The following is a 7,432-nucleotide window of genomic DNA, read 5'->3' as shown; positions in this document are numbered from 1 at the left end:
ACGAATAAATAAATAAGAGCAAAAAAAGACGGTATACCCCTGCAACATATTATTTTTAATTTATTAATTAATTTAAGTGTTTTACATGTACTAAATTTAAAATAAAAGTATAAAAAGTTCATTTAGTATATCAACGAAAGTTTTGAAAAGTTAATAGCTTTTATTTGCATTTGCATTGTATTTTAACAAGATATACAAAAAAAACAGTGTCATTGTCATTACAATAGTAGAAGTTTTGAACGTGATTCTGGCAACACAGCTATTATTTTTCCGTCGCCCGTTCGGACTCCGCCATCGCGATTAGCAGCGCCATTCGTGTGAGTTCGTCGCCTTTCGTTTGACGGACTGTGCGACGTGTACGGGTGTGTGCGAAAGTATGAAGTGAAATCGTACATAAAAGTGTGTGAAATGTTTAGTGTAAGTTTTTACTGTGCTACAAAACCAAAATGAGTGCAAACGGATGATTTTACGCCTGAATTTCGATTAACAATTAGTACGGTCGTGGAACACGTAACATTTTGTATGGTCGGTTTCAAAATGGCTGTGTTTTGAAGGACCCTTTGTCCGCTTTCATTTGCCTCTCCAGCATGATAGTGGGATCATACAGACAGAAGGTTATCTTTGTAAGGTAAGGAGTATTGTTAGCTACAATTTTGTGTGCGAAAGTCCTGTGGAAAATAACTGGTTCCCACTGAATCGCGGCGTCGTTTATTGCTTTCTATGGAGGCGATATCAGAGCATACCGCTCACTCGTAGTTGCTACGTGTGATTTCTAATAACAACGAAGCCGTTTGCGACGTCAAGGAATTGTGGAACTATTCTTGCGTCGTTTTTATCGAGGCTTTACCTCGAATTGTAGATTTATTTACGTTGTGCTGACGTACCTAATGTTTCTATTTGTCATGCGGCGAATCATATGTTTACTATTTGATACCTACAATTATAACCATACTTTGTTTATTTTGGTACATAATCTTGTTGGATTCATTTTTATTTCACTCTTAACACTTACTGAAACTTGAATTTGTAATTTAGTTTAAATAATCTAATTACAAAATCTTTAAATTTGTCAAAAGAATATAAATTATCACACCTTTCAAAACTACAGTTATAAATTCTTTTAGTATTTTTTAAATATTTTATTGTATTTAAAACTTCAACAAAATGTATAGGTATTTTATAGCCCTCATAAATCCAGAAGGAATTAAATAAATGACACAAACTTTATCCTTTATTTTATCATATTAAGTCGTATGATAAACAATTGGACAAAGTAGAAGGATTTTATTTATTAAAAATATTGCAAATGTATATTTTATAGCACTTTTTACTTGAACAATCATCTGATATTCCAATAAGAAGCAATAAAATTGCTAGAGATAAAATTATTTCATTAGGGAATAATACTTTAACCCAACAAGCAGAGTATGTGAAACTATATTAAAACCATACTCAATATGCACTGTTTAATAACAAACAAATTACAAATGAAGTTAGTTAATCCATGTGAACAACTTATTTATTTTAAAATTAATGTTCACTATAAAATGTTATACAAAATATATTAATCATATGTAATTGTTCTAAGCTTATTAATCAAATGTATTTGCATTAATATAAGAACAATTTAATTATAATTATTATTAGGTATGAATTAACAAGCTATTTATACTGTATTTTTAATTTGTTTGTTGGTAAACAGTGCACATTTAATATGGCTTTAGTATAATGATTGCCCACATATTTGTTAGCCCTTTATCTTCCTTAACATGGCCCTGTCGCCTGTGACATCTACTAACTATAAATTACCTCCCTGCCAAAATTCATCTATGTACCTATACCAAGTGATTTCATAATTTTATGATGATATGATGATGATGATGATGATGATGATGATGATGATGATGATGATGATGATGATGATGATGATGATGATGATGATGATGATGATGATGATGATGATGATGATTTATTAAAGATTATACCTACTTACATTTTAAATTTAATTGCAAAACAGTAACAGTGTTATTGTTTTAATTGTAGAGTTCATAGAATAACTAAACATGATTATGCCAGCAGTTTCAACTATTTTGATTTATGTTTTTTAAACTACCTATCTTGATAGAAATATTTGATATAGGCAATCGTAAAATCTCAATATAATGTCATGTTTGAAATGTCAAGTTTGTAGAGACTCTACTGCAACTTAAGATTGCAGGCAATTATGTTATAGTTAAGTAAATTTATCATAGTTAGGTAGGTTAGGCGCTGAAAATCATTCTCTGTATTTTGACAGACTGCTAAAGGGCAAAGGAAACACTTATCTGCCTCCTGATGTTTATTTTATTTATTTATCAATCAATCGATCAAAATTCATTTATTTCATTTCGGCTTAGTTTACAAGCACTTATGAAATGTGAAGTTATGTTGTGATTTGATGGTGGTAATTAAAGTCAAAAATTTAAAATAAAAGTTACAAGGGATGCAGAGCCTACAACAAACTCGGAAATAAGACTTGTATGAGTAAAACTGTGGGGCACAGCTATTATCGTCTATATAATTTACATTTTCATTTACTAGCTGATGCCAGTGACTTTTCACATGGAAACCTATCCCTTAAAATACTACCTTTATTTACCATTATTTTTCTGTATCGTATGTTTCTGTGTGGTGTACAATAAAGTATATTTTCATTTTTCATTTCATTTCATTTTCATTTCATTTCATTTTCTTTACTACTGTATATTGCTCAATAACCACCATCTCAATATCTTCCAGTGTCCCATTTATGTGTCCATTCCAGTGTCCCAAAATATTTTCAGATATTCTAAAATAGGACAAACAGACAGTTAGACAACAATTTTAGAAGTCAAACCTATAAATAACTTGAAAACAGTTATTATTAAATCACAGACAAACACTTCAATTTTCTTTACATTGTATTGTTGTTAAAGAAAATTAGCTAAAAGTAGTATAGGAAGATATAGCAACAATGCAAACTGGTAACTAAGTGAGCTGACTTGGTTTATTGCCCCAAGCATTTACTTTCCCCACGGCATCTCACGAGAGCACATCATTAGTCTATTATTATCACTGACATCTGACGTTATTCTGACACAGTTGTCTTGATCTGTGGGAAGAACCACTCGGTTCACTATCCCACTAAGACTAAATGAAGTATATGTATTAATATTATAAATTACAGAAATATTATGGATGTTTGTTACTCTATTACATAATAACTATTGAATGGATTTGGCTTTAAAATATGGAATAGAGATACATTATCACATAGGCTACTTTTTTACTATCAAAGAATCTATTGCTCGTTACGTAAGATTTACTCGCTACTTATAGTATAGAAAAAGCCATAGCAGTATCAGACAAGTCTATAATGGCCAGACCCTTAAATAAACAAATTTTTCAGGACGTAAGTAGCCTATGTGTTAATCCAGAATAAAATCTATTTCCATACCAACTTTCAGCCAAATCTCTTCAGTAGTCTCAGAGCAAAAGAGGGACAAACATACACTTACATACTTTTGTCTTTTTTAATATATGTGTGATTCCTCCATATATTATGAGAAATCATATCTCTAGCCGCAAGTATGTATTTATTTTCGCGTCAATCCGTCGAAAAATACATAAAAGCTTTTTTGTAGAACTTTCTCATGATATTTTCGTTTTTGAAATAATCTAACATTGTGTTTTTAACGAAATTTCATGATTATCATGATTTTACGTAAAGTAAAATTAGTATAGTCGTGGTAGTAGCTGATTGATAGTAACGTTATTTTTACGAAAAACTTGCTTGTATTTACGTAATTCCGTTAAAATAATCATGTTAGATGATCATAGAAACTAAAAATCATTACGATTTAATGTAAAATGCTGTCAAGGTTATATCGTTGAAATAACTATTTTAGATGATCACTAAAACGAAAATACTATGAAAAACGATTGAGTGACTCATTAATTGAATAGTACACCGAGATACATAATAACTTAGAGTGCCTACCCTACTTTCAAACCTTATACACGCCACCGTACTTATCTATGGTAGTGTTAACAGCTTTCAATCTTCATAAAATGAGCTATGTAGCAAACGCAGGCTATCGCCCTATATGCACTTGCTATCCATTGCGTTGTTCGCCATTATCCATCGCCATGTGTTTTTCGCATTGCGTGAATACAATAGGCCGCTACACTCTCGCGGCGGGCGGGTAACGGTGCGCGACATTTCACGACCGGGTCCGACCTCACCGAGTCTCGCCTGCCAACGTGCGACACTGTACCGGTGGAGCGAGTAACTGAACTAGAGGCAGACTGGAGTTATTGCTAGTATGCATACTGATTGATAATTTAAAATTTTAATGGTGGGAACATGGGTTGAAAAGTTTTCATCTTTCATAAAATAAGGTAGAGTTTGGCTTGAAATCGTACCTACAGGAAATAAAAAAAAAATTAAACAAATGTAAAAAATTTTAGAATTTTATTATTTTTTATTTTTTAATCGGGATCATGGATGGTTGCTGCCCACAGCGTGGAAACCGCTATTTCTTTCATTGTCACATACAACAAACTTGGAACAAGATAGCGTTAGTTCGGTTTGCTTACAAGAAGACGAGTGTAATGAAGATGACATTAATGAACCGTCGGAGAGTGTAACGGAACCTTCACTCCCCACCACTCAACCCCTCTCCGCGCGTGCAATGCGTGCAGCAGCGCGTCGCGCAGCCGCTTCGCAGTTTGGATCGTGCCGCGATGCTAGAACCAGCTCATGACTAAGGGCCCCGTATGGGTTAGAAACTAGTCGGGCATACTCCGACCTAATATCACGTGAGTTTTAGCCGTGTTTCATAATCAATTAAATGTAAAAAACGCATATGTGTGAAACATTATGAACTACGTACGTCGTACATATAAAAAAAATTCATAAACAGTTCTAATATTTGCACTATAATTTTGGAAATGCCCTTCGATTTTTTTTTTTAATTTGCCAGGCGACTTCAGTCTTCACCTTCACTAGCCTAACTATATCTGAGTATCATAGTATCTCAATCTATATGTACTAGCTATCGTCTGTGTCGCCATATTGCTTTTCGCATTGCGTGAACACAATGGGCCGCTACACTCTCGCGGCGGGCGGGTAACGGTGCGCGACATTTCACGACCGGGTCCGACCTCGACGAGTCTCGCCTGCCAACGCTTGACCCTGCGACACTGTACCGGTGGAGCGAGTAACTGAACTAGAGGCAGACTGGAGTTATCGCGTGGCGTGCACAAGGTTTATAACTAGGGTACTATAATATATACGGTCGAATTGAGAAAACTCCTCCTTTTTTTTGAAGTCGGTTAAAAAGTTAAAACTCCTGTTCGAATACGGGTTCGTAATGGGTCCGGATAGGTAGAGCATTTTTGCACCTATGATATGCATACCACAGTACACATATTGAAATTTTAATTATTTTTTCTTTTTCTTTTTCCACAAGTTTGCGACTCCTTTTGCATGAAATTATATTTTTCACAAATTCCGCGGTAATTATGGTTTTTTTCGGGATAAAATAGCGTATGTGTTAGTCGAGGGTATATTCTATTCCCATTTAAAATTTCAGCCAAATCGGTTTAGTAGTTGCGGCGTGACGAAGTAACAAACATACACACACCATATTGATTGACTCCTCTGTAATTAGTCGAAAAGGCTGTTAGGAGTGGGTACCATAATAATCTAGTAGGTGGGAATCTCAATATACTAGTAGGTTGCATATTTAAAAACAGATATAGAATACTTTATATCCCTGAAAAAAAAATTAACTGTCCAATAAAAATATCTAACTAAACATATCTGTAGCCATATTATATTCCTCATTATTTAAACCATTCTGTTCTAAAATACACTCGACCTGGCAACACTATTTATGCTTCAAAGACAATCTAAACTACCTAAGTAATCCACCGCTCATTATAGTGCCGCACGGGTCACCTACGCAATTTGGTTTAGAAAGTTAGATGAGCGAGATAATGCCAGACTAGGGTATTGTTCGTCGGGTCATTATGCTACGTTTGTTTAGAAATATCTAAAGTGGTAGCGAAAAGGAGACCGACCATTTTTCATACATTGCTGTTTTTATGAATGAATCGTTACATTTTTTGCAATCGTTTCAATTTAGTTAATGCCTAGGCCATTAAAGTAGTTCTTTCAAATTAAAGAGAATAACTAATATCCATACAAATTTTCGCGTTTACTCTTGGTAAAATATGTATTGTGTTATACATATAAATAAGTTATCTGCTGCTTAAACTGTGTGCTTATGTAGAGTAAGTATATCATCAGGATAATATGCAAGATTTAATTAAATTTCGCTCAGTGCACGTACCACGTAACTCAGCGAGCGCTCTAGAAAGTCGCATATCCCCGAATGGAGATAAATATACCTTACCCTCATTTGCAGATGAAATGCATTGTAATATATTGCCTCCAGACACGTGGGTAAAAACAGTTACCTTAGCCGAGTCATAGGGGCCATGATATTGAAAAAGTCATAAATTCAGAGCCTGGGAGGACCACACCTTTGTGATTTTATATTTAAGCTAAAAGTTTCAAACTCGTTTATAACTCCTTTTACACACGTATCTTCTTTCATTGTAATGTCTATACTATCCATAAAAATACGGTTATTTACTTATATGTTGCATTTTTATACATGCAAATATAATACTAGCCAACGCCCCGCGATTTCACTGCATAGTTCCCGTTCCCGTGAGAATACTGATATAAAATGTAGCATAAGATACGCACAAATAACGTGACTTTCTATTGGTGGAAGAATGTTCAAAATCGATTAAAGTAGATCCAGTAATTGCCCATACAATATTCGACGGCCTCTGTGACGCAGTGGTATGCGGGGTGGATTTACTGAAACGGAGCTCCTGGGTTCGATCCCTAGCTGGGCAGATTGAGATTTTCTTAATTGGTCCAGGTATGGCTGGTGGGAGGCTTCGGCCGTGGCTAGTTACCACCCTATCGGCAAAGACGTACCGCCAAGCGATTTGGCGTTCAGGTACGATGTCGTGTAGAAACCGAAAGGAGTGTGGATTTTTATCCTCCTCCTAACAAGTTAACCCGCTTCCATCTTAGACTGTATCATCACTTACAATCAGCAGGGTTATTATATAACTCGGTGTACCATTCAAGTAGTAAGTCACTACATCGTTTTTCATCGTATTTTCATTTTTGCAATCATCTATTATTGTGTTTTCAACGAAATTACACAATAATCGTTATTTTACGTAAAGTACTATTAGTCTATTAATGGTAGTAGTAGGTAGTACTTAAAGTTATTTTAACGGAAATCTGACATTTACGTTTGTTGAAATATTCGTTTTAGACGATTGTTAAAACAAAACATCATTGCCACTTGATGTAAAATGT

The sequence above is a fragment of the Bicyclus anynana genome, chromosome 23 (assembly GCF_947172395.1).
Source record: "Bicyclus anynana chromosome 23, ilBicAnyn1.1, whole genome shotgun sequence".
In the NCBI taxonomy this organism is placed as follows: Eukaryota; Metazoa; Arthropoda; class Insecta; order Lepidoptera; family Nymphalidae; genus Bicyclus; species Bicyclus anynana.
Note: the sequence above shows the minus strand (reverse complement) of the source record.